This window comes from Mobula hypostoma, chromosome 6 (genome assembly GCF_963921235.1).
Source record: "Mobula hypostoma chromosome 6, sMobHyp1.1, whole genome shotgun sequence".
In the NCBI taxonomy this organism is placed as follows: Eukaryota; Metazoa; Chordata; class Chondrichthyes; order Myliobatiformes; family Myliobatidae; genus Mobula; species Mobula hypostoma.
In genome coordinates, this window is record NC_086102.1 from 151,978,989 (window position 1) to 151,993,143 (window position 14,155).

Genomic DNA, 14,155 nt, shown 5'->3' on the forward strand with positions numbered 1-14,155 from the left:
TGTTGTTTACAACTTCACTCTGGCAACCCCTGTGACAACACTGGTGCCAAGCTGTATTGGCGCTTGCCCTTCCCTTGGACTACATCAGTGACATGGAGAGGGGGAACCCACTGCATGGGCAACAGCCAGTTCTTCAAACCTTCCCGCCCAGGCTTGCACCCTGGAGAGAACACAGTCCACCAGAGGCGCCAGCCCATGATCCCCTGGGATCAACGTCTGCCTACTCACTCACTTAGGAATATAAATTTTTCCTCATCTCGATGCTAAACATTATAAAACCTTATCATAACATTATGCCCTCTGTTTCTGGAGTCTCTTCTGAGAGGAAGTATCTGGTCAATATCTGCTTCATCAATTCCTTTTATAACCTTGTATGAATCAACGACAGCACCTCTTGTCCTTTTAAACTCCAGTCAGTTTAGGCTGAACTTGCTCAATTGTTCTTCCTGTTACGTAACCGGCAACAATGAATATCAATCGAGACAGATTATATAAAAACAAACAAACATTTATTAAACATGGATAAACAATGAAAAAAACAAATGAAAACCTTAACTGGAAGTTAACCGCTATGCGGCCATTCAACAAGTCGCCACTCGGTACTGGTTCATAAAGTGATAAATGCGAAAACAGTTCTTAAAGCGGTAAAATTAAATACAGTTCTTAAAATGGTAAATTCGAAAGTCCAACAGATTTATACGTTCAATTGGGAGAGACTTCTCTGGAGAAGGATTTCTTCATAGACGCGACTTTCCTGCTGGTTCTGTCCAAAAGGATTCACGATGAAGGAGATAAACGGCTTAAAACAACTGACCTTTCTTCTGGTGAGCAAATCCTGCATGAACTACCTTTCTCTTTTGGCAGGAGTTATCTTTAATGCAGGTCGCTACTTCTTCAACAAAGACTCAATAAGGTTGATCCTTTGTTAAACTGCCGAATGATACCAACTTCTCTTAATCTTTCAGGTCCTGTACTTCGATAAAGTCTTCACTCTCCAAAACTACTGAAAAGGTACATCAAGAAATCTGGCAGAAGTGGGTAAGCTGCCAATCCAGCATTATTGTACCTTACAATAGAACGTAACACTCCGGTTTAAAAATGAAATGAAACTGCGTCATAAAACAAACACGCAACGGAACGGAGACACTGATTAACGTTCTAGCTGGAAAACTAACTACGTCACCAGAGGTCTTCCCTTTTATACCCGTGGTGACCATGTCATCACGTGACCTCACATCGGTGGGAAAATTACATTAGGTGACCTCCAAAAGACCCCTACATCATTCTCACAAGAAAGTCACAAGATCTCCTTGAGGTATGTAACATTCCTTAAATAATTATCTGATATGGGGAATCAAAATGTAAAAGGCCTCTGAACAATGAGTAAGAATCCAACTTAACAACTGCCTTTCCTGGATGGATCACATTGTGTTCCTGTTTTCCTGACTAGCGGTATGTTTACCACGTGAAATGCCAGCTTTAAACTTTACTGCGCAGGTCCAACAATTTACTAATACTGTGGGAAAATTAATTAGCCAGCTCCCATTTTTGTGAGGTATATGGTGCGGTGCAGCACTTTTTGGTGGTCAAATCTTAGTTGATCTGTTTCCCACCAACAATTGCTTCAAGGCTTCATACATGAAGAGTCAGGACAGAGAAATAGAGCGCAGAAACAGGCTCTTGGGCCCATTGAGTCCATGTCAACTATCAAGCTCCATTTTAAAACTAATTCTACTCCAACTCATTTTTTTTTCATTCTTTTCAGCTCCCTTCCAGATTCTCTTGCTCACTTACACATGGGCAATTTACAGTTGCCAATTAACACATGAGGTCAAGGCTAAATTTGGAACTAGTTTTATTTGTGGATGTTGTGATATAATCTGATAATGATTTAAAGACTGAACATTCATGCATTCCACACCATCAATATTGCTCAGCCTAGCAGCTTCCCTCTAAAAGTGAAAATTTACAATTTAACCAAGTACTGTTTCCAAGTAGCTCATGTTTGGAGCATCTACAATACCTGACTGAATATACAAATCCAAAATAAAAGCATCTTTCGAGCAGAAAACATGAAACTGAGGCAAATGAAATCAAACCGCTGGAGGAATTCAGTGGGCCATGAGGCACCTGTGGGTCAGGACTTTTTAGGGGTATGGGGAGGGGATGTACGCAGTGGGGAACAATTTGGCAGAAAAATAAACACAGTGTTATATATGCAAATCAGAGAATCAGATCTGAAGGGCACCACAGTGGCGTAGCGGTTAGCGCGATGTTATTACAGCTTGGTGCGTTCCAGAGTTCAGAGTTCAATTCTGCCGCCATTCTGTAAAGTGTTCTATATGTCCTCTCTGTGGAAGACGTGTGTTTTCTCTGGGTCCTCCGGTTTCCTTCCATAGTCCAAAGACGTACAGGTTAGGTTAATTGGTTCTACATTGTCCTGTGATTAGGTTAAGTTTTCTTGGGTTTATCAGGGGTCTCAAAGGTCCAGCGGGGCCTACTTTGCACTGTATTGCTAGATAAATTATTAAACAAACAAAATGCAACTATTTCTTTATCAACAGACGTTGCCTGACCTTCCGAGCTTTTCCAGCACTTTCTGTTTCTGTTTCAGTTTCAGTATTGTACTATAGGTATTCAATGCAATTGAGTTTTGTGGGTTAGTGGTGGACACCCAGTACATTTGATCACAGTAAGCCAGAGGAGCATTAAATAATATGCAATGCATCATCCAGTGGATCTAACTGTAGTCTGGGATGTCCTTTGATGCCACAAGAACTAAGTCATCACAATGTAGATTGAAAATACTGTACATTTTTAGAAGTTTCTCAAGGTAAGAAGGAACATGAATTATTTAATCACAGAGTCAAACAGCAGAGAAGCAGGCCTACTGAATGATCATGTTCCTGCTGATTAATAAGAATTATCTATATTAATCCAATTTACCATATCTTGGTAAGTAGCCTACTATGTTGTGGCAGTTCAAGGGTTGTTTAAATATTCTGAGCGTATCTGTGTCCACCACCTCTGAGGCAGTGCATTCCAGATTGCAACTATGCTTTGGGTGAAAATATTTTTCCTCATATTCCCTCCAAACTTCATCTTAAACAAATCCCCTCTGGTTTCAGATACCTCTGCCATGGAGAAAAGTTTCTTACTAGCACTAGCTTCCCTATCTATGTCACTCAAAATTATCTTCCCCTCTATCAGATCCCCTGACAGCTTCCCCTTTGCGAAGGAATACAGACCCAGGTTATTCAGTCATTAGAACTGAATAATCGTGGGGAACGTCCTCTGCACCCTCTTCAGTGTACTGATTTAGTTCTTTAGATTAGATTAGATTCAACTTTATTGTCATTGTGCCGAGTACAGATACAAAGTCAATGAAATGCAGTTAGCATCTAACCAGAAATGCAAAGAATAGTGTTATTTACAAAATAATTGTGAATAAAAAGTAAGTGCTACAGCACACAAGTATAAAAGTACTGGGACAGTACAATATGGGTGCAATACTGCTTAGCGCTGTGATGTGAGGTTCAGCAGGGTCACAGCCTCAGGGAAGAAGCTCTTCCTGTGCCTGCTGGTGTGGGAGCGGAGGCTCCTGTAGCGCCTACCGGATGGGAGGAGAGTAAAAGGTCCATGGTTAGGGTGAGATGCATCCTTGATAATGCTTTTTGCTCTGCCCAAGCAGCATTTATGGTAGATTTTCTCAATGGTGGGCAATTGGGTGCCAATAATTCACTGGGCAGTTTTCACCACACGCTGGAGTGCTTTGTGGTCCAATACGGAACAATTGCCAAACCACACTGAAATGCAGTTGGTGAGTATGCTCTCAATGGTACAGCGGTAAAAGTCCGTCAGTATCCTGGGACAGAGGTGAGCTTTCTTCATGCTCCGCAGGAAATAAAGCCACTGTTGCACCTTCTTGATTAGGATGGAGGAGTTCAGGGACCAGGTGAGATCCTCGGAAATGTGGACACCAAGGAATTTGAAGCTTGATACACGCTCCACTACAGCTCCGTTGATGTAGATGGGGATGTGAGTGTGGCTCCTAGCATGCCTGAAGTCCACAATGATCTCCTTGATCTTCTGGGTGTTAAGGGCCGGGTTGTTGTCAGCACACCACGTGGCCAGGTGCTGGACCTCGTCCCTGTAGGTCGTCTCGTCATCCCCTCTGATCAGACCAACCACCGTGGTGTCATCTGTGAACTTGATTACGGAGTTAGAACCTTGTACAGGAACACAGTCATAGGTGAAAAGGGAGTACAGAAGAGGGCTCAGCACACAGCCTTGAGGCACGCCAGTGTTCAGGGTGAGAGTGGAGGAGGAGAGGTTGTCTAACTTAACAAATTGGGGTCTGTTAGTCAGAAAGTCCAAGGTCCAATTGCAGAGGGATGAGCTGATACCAAGCTGGCGAAGTTTGGCGATCAGCTTGGAGGGGATCACAGTATTGAATGCCGAACTAAGGTCAATGAACAGCATTCTGATGTAAGAGTTGGGGCTGTCCAGGTGGGTCAGGGCAGAGTGAAGGGCCATGGAGATGGCGTCCTCTGTTGACCTGTTGGTATGATACTACGCTGAGTAGGCTCTTCTAGCCTTCAAGCCATGCCATCCGAGCAACCCCCGACAAACCAGTTTAACCCTATTCCATATCCTTCCTGTATGTGGCAAACAGAATTACCGTGCAAGGCCGCACCCCAAAGGTGCATGCCTTCCAGTTCATTCCTGGAGATATCGAAAATGGCCAGTCAGTGAGCTCCGGGAGCGGGAACCTGCTGCTGTGAAGAACCGCAGTTTGAGTGCAGCTGTAGATCACATACTGGCTAATGAAATACTCGGGCTAATGAAGGCAAGCAACTCACATGCCTTCTTTAGCACTTTGTCTACTTGAGCCTCACCTTCAGGGCTCGTTGCATTTGTATGTCAGGTTTCCTTTGTTCTACAATGCTCCCTAGGGCTCTACCATTCATTCTATTTGACCCGTGCAAAATGCAGCACGTCACACACAGCAGAATTAAATTCCACATGCCATTGTCCTGCCCAAATGACTGGCTGATCAATACCATTTTGTAGCCTAAAACTAACCTCCTCCTTATCAACAATGCCGCCAATTTACCAGTTTACAAATTCTGTCTCATATACTCACATTCAATTTGTTAATATTTACAAGAAGCAGAAAAGGTCTCGGCACCCACCCCTAGTTACAGGCTTCCAATCACAAATACAATCTTTCCCTATCACCCGCTGTCTGTCAGGCCGGCACAGGCAGGCATCTCCCACTCTTCACCCAGCTTGTAGGAGTCACCTGCCACTCATTTCCAATTCATCACCTGCAGCCTATTTAAACCCAGCTCTCAGTCACAGTCCTTGTTCAATCACCAGACCAGTCATCCTCAACCAGCTGATCTTAGCATTCAGTTACCTTGTTGCCTTGTTATGTTTAGTATCTGTTCTCTCTTGTTTTATGGCCCCTCATGGCTTGTTATCTTGCAGGTTATTTTTAAAAGTTATTACTCATCGCTAAATTGTCTCTGCTACTCTGCTTTTGGGTCAAGCCTTTCCTACATCTCCTGACACTGTCTTCTACTATAAGCCAATATTGGATCCCATGGGTTCTAACTTTTTAAACAGCTTTCCATATGGGGCTTGTTAAAGGTCTTACTGAAATCAACATAACTTACATCAACAGCATTGTTTAATATTTTCTTCAAAAAGTTCGATTAATTTAATCAGACTCTATCTCCTACTGATAAATCAATACTGATAATCCTTTATCAATTCCTGCCTTTCCAAGTGTAGATTAAGCATGTGCTTCAGATTTTTCCAATAATTTCCCTAACACAGATTATGAAGACACGTAGTCCTCTTTTATTGTCATTTAGTAATGCATGCATTAAGAAATGATACATTATTTCCTTCGGTATGATATCACAAAACACAGGACAGACCAAGACTGAAAAAACTGACAAAACCACATAATTATAACATATAGTTACAACAGTGCAACAAATCCATAACTTGATGAAGAAGTCCATGAGCACAGTAAAGTTCGAAGTCTCTCAAATGTCCCACATCTCACGCAGACGGGAGAAGGAAGAAAAACTCTCCGGCCATGCGACCACAATCCCACTCTGAGTCATACGAAAACTTTGAGCTCTGATCAGCTCTCCGACAACAAGTACTGAACGCCATCTCTATCCAAACGATTCGACCACCTCCTTCTCGGTCACCAAAAGCAGGCAAGGCCGGGGATTTTGAGGCCTACCCTCTGAAAGATTCCCAACCACACAGTAACGACAGCAGCGAATGGGCGTTTCAGAAATTTCTCCAGATGTTCTTCTGTGCTTTCACGTCCGTCTCCATCAAATCAGAATTGTCCACGGCCCCTATTTAACGGATACAATATCATTTTTCACTGGAGGGCTGCGCAAACACAGGCGCACCGCCATCTTCTTTCAGATACGAAACTAACTATAAGCATAGGGAAATTATTGGAAAAAGTTATCCCTCTTAGCCTTCTTGATTAGAACTACAACATTTCTTGTCTTCCAGTCATTTGGCATCTTAGCTACCGTCAGATTTATATATCCCTATTATGGCCCTGTCATTTTTCTCCCTTATCTCACATTACAGCCTAGGGCACATGTCATCAGGTCCTGGGGATTTCTTTGCCTTTATGCCCACTGAAACATAAAACCTCCTTTTTAATCCTAAATTACTCAGAATTTCACCATCCTGAGTGAAATCCCCAGTTACAATATCTTTTCCTGAGAGAATACAGATGAGAAGTTTTCATTTAAGACTTCACCCACATCCTCTGACTCCAAGCACAGAATGCCACTTTGTTCCTTAGAGACCTCACTCTTACCTGGGTTATCATCTTGCTCTTAATATACATACAAAATACCAAGGATTTAATAAAAATATACGCACCCTGCTTTTTAATATCTTCTCTCATTACACCTGAAAATTGTAATTTCCTCCTGCTCTTCTTTCACCCACATCTCAACGATTACAGGTTCTCTTGTAATGAGCAAGATTCTAAATTCACACGTCTTTCCAATTACGATCCTTGCTACAATGTGGTTGAAAAATAAAATGCAGGAATCTAATCTCACTCTCATAATTAGCATTGAAAAATAAAATGCAGGAATCTAATCTCACTCTCATAATTAGCATTGAAAAATAAAATGCAGGAATCTAATCTCACTCTCATAATTAGCATTGAAAAATAAAATGCAGGAATCTAATCTCACTCTCATAATTAGCATTGAAAAATAAAATGCAGGAATCTAATCTCACTCTCATAATTAGCATTGAAAAATAAAATGCAGGAATCTAATCTCACTCTCATAATTAGCATTGCTCCCAGACTAAATTAATGTGTATGGCAAGATGCAGATAATTTTGCTTGTTTGGGTTCCAAAAAGGAGGATCTTTTATGAGCCACAGTTTAAAGATTTAGAATCCTGAAATATTTAATTTACTGATAAATGTATGAAATTATATGATTATTAGTAGGTTGACTGAAAATCAGTTTACTTACAGACTCAAAGGTCACTTACAGACCAATTATTGACTAAGATGCTTATTTTATGATAAACCTAATTTCAATGTATTAATAGCACTGTATCAAGGTACCACTTTCACACATAAAGTTTTTTTTATCAGGAAGGGAAGAAAACATAGAATACTGCCCGAATTCAATTGTTCTTAGTTTGCAAAGAAACTTGAACAATCATTTCTTTTAGGAATATCAACACAATTTCTAGCACAACCTGTATACAGATTACAGGTTGTGCTATTTGCACCAAGATTTTGCCCATCTAGTTTAAAATTGGTTATTTTGGTAGATCGGGAAGGTCACAAGTGATGAATGGGTGAAGCTGAAAATAGGAGAGAAGATTTGTGGGGATGTGGCAAATGGGATGGACAGTGCAGATATCACTGAGCTGCTACCTTCCTTAGTCAAGAGCTGGAGCTATTGAGGTAGGGATCGATGTGGAAGTAGGGATTGAGGTGAAAATTTGCATAAACTCTCTTTCTGAAGCAAAGGATATGGAAGCTAAAACATAGCTCAAAGTTGCAGACAATCTGGTTTGACTTGAGAAAGTGATCAGGAGGGGATTTGTTGCATTGACTAAAGATGATAGTTTTCAAAACTAAATTGTTTTCACTCTTTCCCGGTTCCAACAAGTCTCACATCCGAAACATTATCTCTATTCCTCTTTCCCCAATTGCTGCCTGAGTGTTTCTAACGTTTTCTGGTTTTATTATGATAGCTTTCTATCCTACCAGTTTTAAACTGAATGAGGTAAAGCTCGTTGAAAGCTGGCAACAGTGACACTGTTAAGGGACTGAGAAACGAGAAGGGAGGAGGTTGGTTGATGCTGATATTTATTGTAGAAGCTGATTTCATGCATTGGAACTCACAGTATGTGGAAAATGAGCAAAAAAAATCCTTAAGTTTCTTTGCAGATTATAGTTCATTATGCAAAAAAGATAATGTTGTTGAAGAAACCCCGCAGATATTCAGATAGGTAGAAAAGGGATCAAGTTATGAAGAGTTTAACAGAAATGGGTTACAAAGCTGAGGAGCTGGAGAAGCTCAGCATGATCAACCATCTTAAGTACAGAGCAAGGCTCTACAGATCAATTGCAGATTTCTGTGGCATTTATGGGTTCGGGGTCTGGGCTATATATGTATTATGGAAACATGAGGAAATCTGCAGATGCTGGAAATATGGTTGTATTTTACTGATATCTTACGTGCTTGCTCTCTTGTACAGGTGCCAACTAGGACTCAGGCCATGGTGTTGCCTGTTTACAGCCACTAGGAGAGAGATGTAGGGGCCAGTGTGGCGCGGCGTCCAGGCTGGAAATGGTGCTGCCCCCCAGTGTTCACTTGGCAGAAGACAAACTGTATCATGGTTGACGGCAGCATTCATGGCTCGGGTCTGGAATATTATTGAGCAAGGTGGCATGCCTGAATGACTATCGACCTGTGGCTCTGACATCAATTGCTATGAAGTGCTTTGAGAGATTTGTTATGGCACACATCAACCACAGCCTACCGGTCAACCTTGACGCTTTGCAATTCGCCTACTGGAGCAACAGGTCAATGGCAGATGCCATCTGTCTGGCCCTACATTCCTCCTTAGAACACCTGGAGAATAAAGACACATACGTAAGGCTCCTTTTCATTGACTACAGCTCTGCCTTTAATACCATCATTCCAAATAAACTGATTCCTAAGCTCCGGAACCTGGGCCTTAGCACTCAGATCTGCAGCTGGATCTTCAACTTCCTCACAGACAGGACACAGGCTGTAAAAATAGGGGACAAGCTCTCCTCTACAATCACTCTGAACACTGGTGCCCCACAAGGTTGTGTACTCAGCCCCCTTGCTGTACTCACTGTACACCCATGATTGTGTAGCCAAGTTTCCATCAAACTCAATATATAAGTTTGCTGATGACACAACAATTCTAGGCCGTATCTCGGGTAATGATGAGTTTGAGTACAGAGAGGAAATTAAGAATTTGGTGGCATGGTGCGAAGACAATAACCTATCCCTCAACGTCAGCAAGACGAAGGAATTGGTTGTTGACTTCAGAAGGAGTAGCGGACCGCACGACCCAATTTACATCAGTGGTGCTCAAGTGGAACAGGTCAAAAGCTTTAAGTTCCTCGGGGCAATATCACAAATGACCTGACTCGGTCCAACCAAGCAGAGTTCACTGCTAAGAAGGCCCACCAGTGCCTTTACTTCCCGAGAAAACTAAAGAAATTTGGCCTGTCCCCTAAAACCCTCACTAATTTTTATAGATGCACCATAGAAAGCATTCTTCTAGGGTGCATCACAACCTGGTATGGAAGTTGTCCTGTCCAAGACTGGAAGAAGCTGCAGAAGATCGTGAACACAGCCCAGCACATCACACAAACCAATCTTCTGTCCGTGGACTCACTTTACAGCGCACGCTGTCGGAGCAGTACTGCCAGGATAATCAAGGACACGACCCACCCAGCCAATACACTTTTCGTCCCTCTTCCCTCCGGGAGAAGGCTCAGGAGCTTGAAGACTCGTATGGGCAGATTTGGGAACAGCTTCTTTCCAACTGTGATAAGACTGCTGAACGGATCCTGACCCGGATCTGGGCCGTACCCTCCAAATATCTGGACCTGCCTCTCGGTTTTTTTTGCACTACCTTACTTCCTATTTTTCTATTTTCTATTTATGAATTATAATTTATATTTTTAATATTTCCTAATTTTAACTATTTTTAATATTTTTGATATTTAATATTTGTAATCCAGGGAGTGTGAAGCGCAGAATCAAATATCGCTGTGATGATTGTACATTCTGGTACCAATAGTTTGGCGACAATAAAGTATAAAGTATAAGTATTGTTTACGAGGCTGTATCTTACTGGTGTCTTTATGTGCTTGCTATCTTGTATGTGTTATATATGTTTTGTGCTGTGTGACTGTTGGTACTGTGTTTTGCACCTTGGCCCCCGAGTAAAGCTGTCTTGTTTGGCTGTATTCATGGGTATTCATGTATGGTTGAATGACAATTGAACTTGAATTGAACTTATCTATATACTACTAAAACTCTCATGCTCTGTCAGTCTGTTTGTCTGTTTGTGACCTCCAATTAGCGCAAACGGTGCATTACAGCGGCACGTTTTTTGGCTAAATCGAATTAAAATGTGTTAACTTACAGAATACAGGCAAAGTTCAGGGTGATATATTCGTATAAAATTGCTCATTTGCCAAAATAAACAGGCTCCCTTTTAACCCGAGACCCAATCTGCCATCATGGAAATCGGGACGTGACAGCCCGACACATGACACGGCTAGTCTCAGCAGCGACACCTACCAGAGCAAAGGGGCAGGACAGCTCTATTTCGCGGGGTCACATTCTGCTAATCGCTATCAGCATGAGCAGGATTGGAACAGATCTAACTGCCACCCATCAATAAGAGATAATTAAATCTTATTGTAATGACATACTTCGAGACACCCATAAAACCCTTTGCTGCAGTCAAAGGACGGCGGTGACTATATCACGTCCACTTAGGAGAGTCCCAACCACATCATCAAGAATAATCAGCATCCTTTGGTGTTACTACTTCGTATCTTCTATCCAGCATTAGGGTAAAAAAAATGGTCAGCCTAACTATGCCACGTGGAAAGGGAAGGGGGACATTATGGTTAAGAGATGACGCCAAATGTCGTCGGGAAGCGGCAAGGAGAGGGAGAGAACAAGAATCAAAAGAGGGCAGGGCTGCACGACTCCAGGGTCAAAGAGTCAGGACAAAAAAAGATAAAAGAAGAAGAGACAGAGGAGGAGAGGCATGCCCATCTCCAGGGTCAGAGACAAACAACAAACAGCAGAAGAGATGAAGAGACGGGGGATGAAAGCACTGCACGTCTCCAGAATGAGAACGAGAGGTACAGGGGTGGCAGATAAACCAGAAATGATGCCATCACAAATGTCCTTGGTTAAATGAGGAGCAGCTATATTTGCTTTGCTACGCATCGTTCTTCTTTAATAAACTGAGGTTTTCTACTCAGTTTCCAAAGCAAAGCGATACCAATAGCATTCAGGAAAATTTTATGTTCATTCTGGTCACATCAGACTGCACTACCCTTCTCTCAAAGGGTGCCCCAGCGGGTCACCCCGTTGTCCAGTTAATAATAGGATTCAAGAGAACAAACTACAACCCTGCAGCGACACCTCCCCACACACCTTTACAGGAACTCCATCAAGGTGAAATTGGAGCAGGATTTTTCTTACAACTCTTGCGTTATTTCAGTGGGGGGGGGGGCGTTGAGCTTTCTCCTTGCAGAAAATGTTTCTAATGCAATATATGGCTGACTATAGCTGTGGGCACGTCATGAGTTAGTTACTTCTTAATCTTTTAATATTGCAAAATTTGAGTTCATTTTGGGTGATTGACTTTACACTCCCTTCCATTCCATCAGGTTTCATGGAACTGCTGAACAATGTTCAAACAATCAAGAAAGGCATCCAGCCTCCATCCAGATTTCTAAGCTGCTCTTTCTTTCTCTGGTTTAAACCCAAGGCCAAAAAATGTCTGTGAGGAAAAACGCTTTTATTTAGAAAAGAATTATAAATTTATCTTGCTGGTGTGATGGATTGTTCGTTAATCTCGCTTTCTAATCACAGCAGCTGCCACTCATAAGGTGAAAAAGTTGTAAGTAAACTTCTAACCAATATTGCTTTATTTATTATTTTCTGGTTGTAAATGGGAGTCAGTTTTCAGTTCGTAAAATGCAAATAGAAAACAGTAATCAGCATGAAGTTACAAACAGAGCTTTGCAAATAAGCTCTGTTTATAGCATTCTGTCTTGCAGCACAACAAGCTGCAGTATAAGACAACGGGTTATTTAATTTGGCTTGTTTCAGGACAAACCAGCTAAGTTGTTTTAGTTCAAGGAAGCATTCACTTAGCACATTAAATAACTGATTTACTAATGTTGGTAGGTTTATGTACTCAGATTAGCCACCTTTACAGCATTAGCTGAGATCCATGTCTCCAAGATGTTTTTTGACCATTTATGTTAAAAAGGTATCTGAGAAAATATCTAATGTATGTGGTCACCAATGTAGTTGGGAAAATGTATAAATGTAGCTAAAGAATTGGTAAGGAACATCAAGAAACATGGGGTGAACTAGAATCCATTCCTGCAGCTTTGCTTTCTACGATGGAGGATTTGTTTGTCGGCATCATTGGCATGTCTTTTTAGTTTTGAAAATCCTTTATCCTTTGTCCTTTATGTGTTTGAAATGGTTTGTAATTTTGAAATATTTAAGATAGAAATTCCTCAGAGTTTTAAATGTGTTTTAAGAATGTTATTTGGATTTAAATGTGCATCACTGAAAATAAATTAGCTGTGTTTTAAACTACTTTGTGAGCTGGAAGTATCTTCTGTTGGGTAGGAATAGAGGGTTTGGCAGCTAAACTCACCATGGAGAATAAACAGGGAAGTGAACTAGTCTTTGAAGACTAGGTAGTTACAGTATAATCTCCCTTTAGTGAGGGTACTCATGACTATTTATATCTTCTTATTAAGGTATTTGTTTTGAATTTAGAACGTCATGGTCAGCAAACCCAATACCACCATATTGACTGCTAGGCTACTCTCACGCTACTAATTACAAGGAATGATATTTGTGTCTGAAAATCTTTCTTGGGATTATACTTTCAAGCCACCCATTGGCCTTCTGTCAGATGTCTAATCTCACATTGAAGGTCGCATTCTAAAGAGGTATATTTATGTGATTTTAATTTGAATTCAGGGAAAAGTGAACGTAATGGCCAGCTCCCATTTATTTCCTGAAAAGTTATTCTTTTATCACTAGTTAGACAGGTTACTTATGTTGGGAGAAAATTAGGTGTTACAGAGAAGTCATAATACTATTCATATTACGACCAGTTTTGTTACTAAACTGTTATGCAATTGATAAATAAATAAACCTGGGAATCAGTTAAATCCATGCCACTTTCCTAAAGGAAACAACAGTGGAATTTACAGGGATTTTGCTCCAAATCCAAAGCAACCTATGAAAGCTGAAGTACCTGGGAACTGAAGGGAGATGGAATATATATATCACACATACACAATCAATGAAGGAATGCCAGAAGTAGGTCACATTCCTTGCCATTCAATATGTTCTTTTCTGTGCCAGTTCTCCATTGGTCTCATTTTGCCAATCATTCAAAAAATGATCTACTTTCCCTTTAAGTACCTCCAGTGACTTAGGTACCATAAGCCTTCAGAAGAGAGCACTGATGCCCACCCACTTCAATTCAACTTCCCATTCCCCTTCCGACAAGTTAGTCCTTGGCCTCCTCTACTGCCATGATGAGGCTACACTCAGGCTGGAAGACCAACACCCCATATTCTGTTTGGGTAGCCTTCAACCTGATGACATTAACATTGATTTCTCTAACTTTCTGTTCCCCCTTCTCTCGTTTTCCATTCCTCATTTGCTTCTCCCTCTCACCCCTCGTGTTCTCCATACATGCCCACCACCTCCCTCTGGTGCTGCTCCTCTTTCCCTTTGTCCTTTCCTATTACATTTTTTCTTCTTCAGCACTTTAGCTCTTGCAACTATTACTTC

At 41.4% G+C, this 14,155-nt stretch overlaps 1 long non-coding RNA gene across 1 annotated transcript; it reads left to right on the forward strand.

Moving 5' to 3' along the window:
- The first annotated feature begins 2,330 nt into the window (after positions 1-2,330).
- LOC134347686 (uncharacterized) lies at positions 2,331-12,911 on the forward strand. Its single transcript, XR_010018231.1, has 3 exons — positions 2,331-2,414; positions 8,790-9,187; positions 11,992-12,911. It is a non-coding gene; the product is annotated as an uncharacterized LOC134347686 (long non-coding RNA).
- The last annotated feature ends 1,244 nt before the right edge of the window (positions 12,912-14,155 follow it).